The sequence below is a fragment of the Penaeus monodon genome, chromosome 17 (genome assembly GCF_015228065.2).
Source record: "Penaeus monodon isolate SGIC_2016 chromosome 17, NSTDA_Pmon_1, whole genome shotgun sequence".
In the NCBI taxonomy this organism is placed as follows: Eukaryota; Metazoa; Arthropoda; class Malacostraca; order Decapoda; family Penaeidae; genus Penaeus; species Penaeus monodon.
In genome coordinates, this window is record NC_051402.1 from 27,419,714 (window position 1) to 27,430,043 (window position 10,330).

Here is a 10,330-nt window from a genome sequence, read left to right on the forward strand (position 1 = left end):
GGAAGGGCTATATCTTCTTTTCCAAACCTGGCAAGATGCTTCCACCAGGAAATAAGAAACCCCATCCCACCCTGCACTGAAAAACTTCGGTTGACATGGCTGCTGAAAAAGAAAAGTGTTGACCCATATAAATATGGCTTTAGAAATAGATCACCACAGATAAAAACTTTTGGGTTTGGAAGGATTGAGAACCGGGGTTTAATACATGAGATTCCTTTCCCCCCGCACAGCCGAACGGGTCACAATGGGTTTTGGGGGCCCCATTTTCTTCTTTACAACGAAAAGGGCTTCCATTTTCCTTGGAAACAGGGCAATCTCAGAGGAAGTTATACTTTGGTGTAAAAACATTAAATGAACTAAAAAAAGACTTCTGAAAATTTCGGGTTCGGTAGAAACATTTTTTGGGAAGGTCAGCAGGAACCCACAAGTTCTTAGTTTAACCCGTTTATTCTATAAATGACATTGTAAAGGGTTTTCATCTGCAAACTGTTCTGGATGTTTACCGGTTTCAGAGGAAGCTCGTGTGCGCCCTGGATAATTCTGAATTTGGGAAACACATCATGGGTTCAAATTTTCTCCAAGCAGACCATGGCTATACATTTCCACAAAGGGGAAAGTTCCATCCTTCCCTCTATTTAGGCAAACCCACTGAAAATTTGTCCAAGAGGTGAATGTAACTAATACATGGGTGCTCACATCAAACAGTTAAAAGTGAAGGCTCCCAAAACGCTTGGTATTTTGCGGGTTCTTTCCATTTATCTTGGGGTGAGACCGCACAACGCTTCTAGGGTTTTTACCGAGCGCTTATTCTAGAAGCTTGATTATGGATGTGAAGCTTATTCATCTGCAACTCCCACTGTTCTCCGGATTTTTGGGACTCGGTTCATAAGAAAGCTCTCAGAATCTGTACTGGGGCCTTTCAGGCTTTTATGCTGAGAGTGGAGAACCACCTCTTTTCATTATCCTGGAACTACATGAACCTGATTTACTACATGAGACTACAAAAGATTCCGGATCTCCTACATTCCAGATTGGTTTTTCAACCCCTTGAGGATAGCCAATCCTATGGTAGGAGAATGAGGAATCTTGTGAAAGAGCTTTAAATTTTAAATCTCATAAGGTTCTGGGTGTTGGAATCCACCATTCCCCCCTTGGACTAATCAAGTCGAGCTGGATTTGGCGGAATTGGGGAAGGGGAGAGATCTGAAGCAAAAAGTCAGAGAGAGATTTCTTCAGCACATTTCTAAGTAAACAAGGATCAGATCCAATATATAAGATGGTTCGAATCTGAAAATGGTGTGGGCTTTGCAACAGTGAGCAGAAGGAAGCCTGCATCTGGCAGTCTTTCTCTAGAAGCCTCGAGATCTTCACTGCAGAGTTCCCATGACATCCTTGCAGCAGGTAAATTACTAGAATCTTACTAACCATTCTGTTGTAATATATTGTGACTCTTGTGTGCCTTGAAAGGCAAATCAGAGTTTAAACTCATCACATCCAGTAGTGAGGGAGGTTCAAGATGCTTGCATTGATGTCAACACGTTAAAAAGAAAACTCTATGTTGGGTGCCCAGCACATGTTGGTATCAGTGGGATATGAGGCGAGCTGATCAAAAGGCCCAAGGTAAGCTGCCACTCAAGCCGCTTTTTCCTCTCCCACACCACCGACCTGAAACCAGCATAGGAGTTGTCTTCGTGATAGGATTGGGAAACAATGGGGGCATACCTCTAGAAACAAACTGTGAGAAGATTAGAGAGATCTGGCAGTGGGTGACAGCATCCATCCCACCGAGAAGTAGAAGTTGTTTAACAAGACTAAGAATAGGCACACGAGACTGAACTCATGGACGATGATGGCCTAAAAATCAAGCACTTTGTGAGGGATGCCAAGAGTCAGTAATGGTTAGCACATGTAGTAGAAAAGATGTGCAACATTCTCAGACCAGAGACGTATGTACTTGCTCCCCCATATACAATGAAAAATGTATGTGGGGGAGGATGTGACATTAGAAGTCTATTAGTTTCTTAGGGCGGCTAAATATTTTCAATAATTAATTAATTAGGACATAATATTTATACAATAACTTTATATACTTAGAGCATATATTTATGCTTGATTTTTAATATATTTATTGTTATTGAAGATTATTTATTGATATTTTTAAATATTCTAATATTTTCTATCTAAACAAGGGGTTTGCCGCCAAATGACCTAGCTGTTGAAGCGGCATACAATTCTAAAATAATCAATCAATCTACAGTCATGCTCTTATGCAGACATTTCTTTTGGTTCAGTCAACCAGGTACTGGGCCTTTTGGAAAGGAGTGAGGGTCGGTCAATCCTTAACAAAGGTATTGGAGACCTTGAAGGTGATTGGTGAAATGATGGGGTAAGAGATCCCCAAAACCCGTCGGCTGAGCGAGAGCTGTTTTTGTGGCCGTTTTTCTTAGTTCCCTCAGAGAAAATATAAAAATCTTGAGTTTTATCGGGTTCAGCGCACTTTCTCTGATATGAGCAAGTCTGCCTGATTGCAGGTGTTCTTGGTGTGTTCTTCGGCTGGCAGACTTTTTGCCTGGCTTGTTCTCGCAGAGAATTTCGTACCCGAGTCTGTCGACTCTGGACTTGAGGGTCGTGGTTGGTGTGCAACTGGGGCGGATCACACCATTCCAGTCACTTTTCCTGCCTGACCCTGTTGGCAGTTTAGGGTTCTTTGCCTTCAGAATTTTCTGTAGTCCCAGTTTGTTTTCTGCATATGTTTTCTGCATATATACTCTGTGGTTGACCTCCTTAATCTTGTCATTCATTTAATTACAAGAGGTTCTCTGTGTTAACTATGTACCAAGGGCTCAGTGTTTAGGTATGGCTGTAGGCTGTTTGTTTTAGGCATTTGATAAGTCTGGTTTCAAAACACTTCCACATTCTCACTCTGTGGTGGTTCAAGGCATTCGAAAAGCCTATTCTAGTTGGTGCCGTTGGCTCTTTTCCATCTTGGATTGGCTGTGGTATTTGGGCGGATAGCATCCATGGGGAATCTCTGTTTGGAACCCTTGTCATACCTTTTCAGTGAAGAACAGTCAACCCAAAAAGGCAGATTCATCTTTTAGAGGTGCAGGTCCTGCACCTCTAAAAGGCCCGGTTCTAAGTGGCAGGACTGAGGGTAGCAGCATAAAATGCTTGCTACTCTCAAGTGACTTTGTTAGGAGTGTAGCAAAAACGTGACGTGGTCAGCACATGTAGTAGGACAGACATGGTGCAAGGTAGGCGTGGAAAAGAAGAAACTTGGGTAGTGAATGGTCTTAAACGTTTAAGGGACGTTAGGGGCACTTCAAACAGATGTTCTTGGCAAATAGAGGTCGCGTTGTGACATCGTTTTGCTGTCTCTCCTCTGTTCTGTCTAACGTACGTGTCCTTTTATGCGGCGGATCCTTCGAAGACAGGTGCTTGGCTTTCGCCTGTGGAGTGTCAGATTAATTTGGCCCGTAGCCAAAGGGGGTGAGTTGGGTTAGGGCTGGCCGAGGGGGAGATGAGGTCACCCGAAGCATACACCTTGGGTCAACTAGGCTCGGGTGTGGAAGGTCAAAGTAGCTGCTTCCTCTGGTGATGCAGACTCAGCAGGATTTCGCAGGAAAAGGTACAGTCCTTTGCTACAACAGCGACAGATGTGTAGAACGATATTGTTACCAATGTGTGTGTGTGATGGTGGTGGGGTGTGTGTGTTGTGTGTGTGTGTGTGTGTGTGTGTGTGTGTGTGTGTGTAGTGTGCTGTGCCTGTGTGTGTGTGTGGGTGTGCTATATATATATATATATATATATATATATAAATATATATATATATTATATATATTCTATATATATATATATATATATATGATACATAGAATAGATAATGAAAATATTTTAATACCACATAGAAGTATGTATGTATGTATGTATATATTACACAGATATAATGTAGTATTATACATATACATGAAAGAGATAAAGAAATAAATGAATAAATATATATGTATGAATATTATATCTATCTATCTACAATCTATTCTTCTGTCTATTATTATTTATGTTTGTGAATAGTGTATAGAATGTGTATATATCTTATATATATATATATATATATATATATATATATATATATATATATATATATATGTGTGTGTTGTGTCGTGTGTGGGTGGTGCGGTGTGTGTGTGTTTGTTTGTGTGTTGTGTGTGTATATCTATATATTATATATATATATATATACATCTATTAATATATATATATAGAGATATATATATATTATATCTATCTCTATAAACATATACATTATGTATGTGTACGATCACTGTGTCGAGTCCGAGGAAAGGTCAAAGAATCCTATGTCCACAAAGTAAAGGAAAAAGGGCCCCGCAGGAACCATCAGCCTGGTCTCAGGCGCATGCCGATACCTTTACTACAAGCTAATGCAACATAAGGCTATGCACGAAAGGCTAATGAATTTACTAAATTGACATGGTTTCAAAAAAGATATTAATAAGAATTTGGTGCCTTGCAATTACTGTTTCTTATAACATTTAACTAAAAATTATATTGTTTTTGAAAAATTATTTCTTTCCCTTCTCTTCTTTTTTTTCTTTTTTCCCCTCCTCTCTCTCTCTCTCTCTCTCTCCTTCTTCTCTCTCTCTCTCTCTCTCTCTCTCGCTGGGGGTTTAAAATGCCCTTTTCCTTCTCTTGTTAGGTAATAGCCCAAATTTGCCTTCGAGAAATTTCTTCAATATTTCCCGAACCCTTTTCCCCCCCCTACTTTCTGAAGGGGGTTTTTGGGGGAAGAAGGGAGGGGAAGCAGAGCATCGATTAGCATTAGCAAAAACGTTTTTAAAGATAATGTATCCTTTTGGGTATGAAATTCCCCCAAAATGGTTATTGGTGGCATTATCCACATTTTTATCGAACTTGTGCACTCCATTCCTTTGCATTTCTTGGCATATCTACCTTCTATGTACCTCCAGTCTATCCCCCCCCCCCACATCTTTATCTCTCTTTCCCTTTTCCTGTTTTTTCTATCCACCCCCCCCCCCCCCCACCCCCTAACGCTCCGTCTAATCTGTTTGTTTAGGGTTATTCAAGCTGACACTGCGAGCAAAACCCCTTTTCGACGACTAGGTTTACAACAGGAATGGCTTTTTTTTCGTGTCTGCCCGCTCGTTTTGGTCTACCTGTCTGTCATTCTGTCTGTCTTTCTCTGGTTTCTTCTCTGTTCTGTCAGTTGTCGTATATCTGTCTCCCCTTTCCCCTCTCCCCCCCTTTCCCTGCATATTGTCTCCACCCTTTTAGCTATAAGTATGATCTGGGGGACAGGGGTTGTCTAAAAATGATTTACGTGCATGTGCGCGTGCACCGGAAGGGCCTTCCCTAACCCCAAAACACTTTCCCCGATAATTCGCTCAAAGAATTTAGTCAATAGTCACCCGGGGAGCACATTGACATTTAACATGCGAGTGAACTAAACTTTTCTCCTAGGAGGAAAAATTGTGTGTTGCGTGGAGGGTAGGGTGGAAGATTTTTTTCCTTTTTTCCCTTCCGCCCTTTTCCTTTTTTTTTTTTGTTTTCCCTCTCTCTTTCCCCCTTTCTTTATGACCCCGTCCATTCAAATGAAAATGTCCAATATTGCGTAATTTTTTTAAAAAAAAGTTCTTTTGGCGCTTAGGACTGAAGGGGAATGTTGGGCCCTCGAAGCCATTTATCGCTGCTTTATGGCTTTTAAAATTTGCAGGGAAGGAGAAAAATGACAGCCTTTAACTACCGTCGCTCACGCGCAAATTTGGCATGATTGCTGATTTCTTATTTTCTGTTTTTTTTGTTGTTGCTGTTTTAAGTTTTCCACTGTCTTTCATTTGTTTTTTTGATTGTTATTATCATTATTGCCATTATGTTTTTTTCTATCTTAAAAATTTATTTTTTTTATCTCAATGTATTTTGTCTTTTTATAAACACTGTTATTGTATTCTAATTTTATCATTATCGTTTCATATTTCAAATTATCATCATCACCATGATTTTCATATGATGACTAAAAAGATATGATAAGAATTATCACATCATCATTATTATTATTACTATTATTTTATTAATTTTTTTTTTATTTTAAATTTTTTATTATTATTATTTTTATTAATTATTTTTATTATTATTATTATTATTACTATTACTATTATTTTTTATTATTAAATGTTCAATATTTTTATTGTAAAATTTATGATACTGTTTTTAATGTCAATTTGTTATCCCTTTTCGTGTTTCATCCTATAATATATTTCAGCATCATTTTTTTTCTTTATTTTTACTATAACTGTCATTTTTTTTTACTATTATTTGATGTTTTTATTGCTAATTTGTATTATCGACGCCATCGTAAATTTATGCATCTTTATTATCCTATTGTTTTCTATCATCACCTCATTTCTTAATTATCATTATATTATTTTTATTATTTTTTATTATTATTTTTATTTTATTATTATTATTATTATTTATTATTTATTATTTTTTTTATAATTTTTTATTTTTTATTGCTGTTGTTTTTATTATTATTCAATTTTTTTTTTTGTTTTTGTTATTTTTTTTTTTTCTTTTTATTATTATCCACCATTATCATTTGATTCTTTGTTTCTATCATTTTTTTTTTAAAATACCATTTTTTTTTATCATTATTACACGTTGTTTTGTGTTATTATTTTATTATTTTTGTTGTTGTTTTTATTTTTTATTATTTTTTATTATTAATTATTTTTTATTATTATTTTTTTAATTTTTTTATTATTAATTATTATTTTTAAATTATTATTAAATTTTATTTTTTATATTTTTAACCATTTTTATTATTATTATTTTTTTATTATTATTTTTATTATTATTATTATTTTTATTATTATTATTTTAAATCATCATGACCCTCATTGCCATCATTATTATCATTATATTAGTATTCGAATGTTTTTTTCCCACTCTTCTTATAAAATAGTTCAGTTTTAAAAACCCTTCTACGTTTTCCGAAATTCATGAAAAAATTAAACTATATGTTTTTCCCTTAAAACAACTATATTTACATGACCACAAAATAAATTAAATTCAGATATGAGGGGATTAAACTTCTTTTCCCAAACCCCCAATTACATCATTAGTTGGCAATAAACTTTAAAAAAAAGGCATAGGAACCAATTTAAAAAAAATTCTAAATGACGCTATCAAAAATAAAGTTTTTGTTAACACAAGATTGTGAGATTTGAACAAAATAAAAATAAGAAAAATTTTTGCATAAAAAGGAAAAATTTAAATTTTTCAGTACCGTTCTCTATTGATTGACTTTTACAATTGATAAAAAAATACCCTTTTTCTTAAAGAGGTTTGATTATTTAAAACATAAAAAAAATGGAATAAGATTTCTTCTTTAAAATACGAATAGAATGAGCATACGTAAAAAATTCCCTTTTGAGCATAAAAAAAACATTTTTTTTTTTGAAAACTTCTTTTTCCCCCCGTCACCTTTAAAAGAAAGTAGATTTTTTTTACATTTTCTTTCCTAAAATTTGAAAAAAGATTCAAAATTAAAAAAAAAAAGATGCAAAAGAAGATACTGGGGTTTTCAAATATCATTACCTTGAAAAAACCCTTTTTAAGAAATGCGTTTTATTTTTTAAAAAAACGAAAAAAAACCTCGCCTACAATTAAACAGTTACCTATCAATTTAAAATATATTTTAAACCCTTTAAAAAAATTTTCTTATTGGTTTTTCTTAAGACCCTCTTCCCTTTACTTTTGTAATTTCCGAAAGTATTTTAAAACCCGAAACCCAAATTTATTTACCAAAACTGCTGTTGTAATGACATAGGCTACTAATTCTGAATCCTTATATAAAATATTCGACATTTCTAAAACAAATTTCTTTCATAGATGATTTTGGGTTTTTATCACAATTTGGGAAAAAAAAAAAAGATAAAAAAAAATAAAGAAGGGCAGTCAAAAACCCTATTGAGGTTTTAAACCCCCTTTTCCCGGGCCATACCCATCACCCTCCTCCCCTTTTCCCAACCCCAAAATTTCAAAAACCCTTTCGATTTCCCCCACCCTTTTTTTGTCCCCTCACTTTTTCCCCTTTCCCCCTACTTCCACGGGAGTTTCTCCCTCTTCTACTCGTTTTTTCCCAAACCCTAAAACTAATTTCCCCCTCCACCCAATCCCCATCCTGCCCGTATCCTGCCGCATTTCCCTTTTACCCCCCCCTTATTCGTACCTTTTTCTTGGTTTTCCCTTTGCTTTTTTTTCCTTTCTACTTCTAAAGGTAAAACACCTCCTTTTTCCCTTCCTTTTTCCCTGGTTTCCTTACTTTTTACCTTTTAAACCCTTTTTCTCTCCTGCTTTCCCCCCCTATCTTCTATCCCCCACCCAGCATCTGCCGTAATCCCCAGGGTATTTGAAACAAATTGGGGGACCATTCTTTTTCCCCTTTCCAGCCTCATTTTTACGCTTCTTTTTATTTTTGTTTTTATGATGGCTCTTTTTACAAAGTATTTCACAATTAAAATTTTAACATTTTCCCTTAAAATATTTTGGGGTCTTTTCCAAATTTAAAGATTAAATAAATCTGGGTTGGTACCTGGAAAATTTACTTTTTTATATTAATGGTTTTTTTTTTAAAAATATTTAAAATTTACAGGATTTTAATTTAAGCCCAGAAATTTTTTTGATTAATTTTAAATTAATTAAATTATTTTAAATTAGATTTTTTGAGTGGGGTTTTTGGTTTATGTAAACCCCTTGTTTTTTAATAAAGGGAATAACGTATTTAAGTACCTGGAATTTTAAATGCAAAAACCCATTTGAAAAAATTGTATTTTTATTGTTTCGAAGGTTTTTTTCCCAAATACGTTTTCTAAACCTTTGTTTTTTAACTTTTATTTTTTTAAAACTTTTTATTTTACTTATTTTTTACCAGCTTTCCCTTTTAGCTTTTTGTTGAATTTAATTTTTATTTCGTTAATTTGGCCCCCTTAATTAGGAAAACCCATTTTCTTTCTTTTTTTTTAATTTTTTTTTATGGAAAAAAAAGCCCTTTGGATATTTTTTTTCTTGACCCTTTTGGGTTTTTTAAAAAAACTTTTTTAAAAATTTTTTTTTTTTTTTTTTTTTTTTTTTTTTTTTTTTTTTTTCCCTTTTTTTTTTTGGTTTTTTTTATTTTAAAGTTCCTTTTTTTGGGGGGTATGGGTGGCCTTTTCCGGGGGATAGTTGCTTTTTTTGGGTGGGCCTTTTGGGTCCTCCCCCCTTAGGGAAAAAAGGGGGGTTTTTCCCTTTGGGCCCCCAAAAAGAATTCCCCCTGGAATTTTTGGGTTTTTTTAAAAAATTTTCCTTTTTAAATAAATTTTAAATAAAATGCTTAAAAATTTTTTTGACAAAATTTAAAGCTTTAATTTTGAAAAAAAAAAATTTGGATAAAATTCCCTTTTCCCCGGGTATTTAAAATTTCCCTTCCCCCCGAGAAAGGGGGGGCCCGGGAATTAAAATTTTATCAAAAGCGCGCCCCCCCCATTTCGCTGAAGTTACTAAAAAGAAGTTTGGGTTAAAAAAAAACTGCTTTCGGTTTTGTTTTTTGGGGGGTTTGGTTTTTTTTGTTGGGGGGGAACAAATTTGGGGGGAATTTCCCCAAGTTAAAATACCCTTTATAATATTTACAATTAAAAATTTTTTGGGAAAAAAAAACCCAAATTTTTTATTTTGTTTTATTAACAAAACCCTTGGAATAAAATTTGTTAAAAGAAAAATTTACCCTTTTATTTCTAAAGGGTTTTTCCCAAAAAAATGAAAAATTGATGCTAAAATTTTTTTTTTTTTTTTTATCAAAATAAACAAAAAAGGGTATTTTTTTGGTTTTTAAATGTTTTTTTAACCCCCCATGTTTCAAATTTAAAATTAGTTTTTTTTTCTTAAAAAATTTCTTAAAAAAAATAAAAAAAAAAATTGGAAAAAAAAGGTTTTTTTTTTTAAAATAAATAACCTTTAAAAGGGTTTTCGGCATGTGTTTGTTTGCTTTAAAAAATGATTTTTAAAACTTAATTCCCCTTTTTCTGTTAAAAATTTTTGGGTTGTTAGGGGAAAAGGGTTTATTTGCGAGAAAAAATTTTAAAATTTAATTTTTTTTTTTTAAAAAAAACCCAAAAAAACTTTTTTTCCGAAAAAGTACCCAAAAATGAATTAATTTATTTGGCCCCCCAAAAAAGGGATAAGTTAAATCAATTTTAAGGGAAAAAAGGTAAAATTAATTGGCTTTTTAAAAAAAAAAAGCCCCATTTTAGATTTTTTT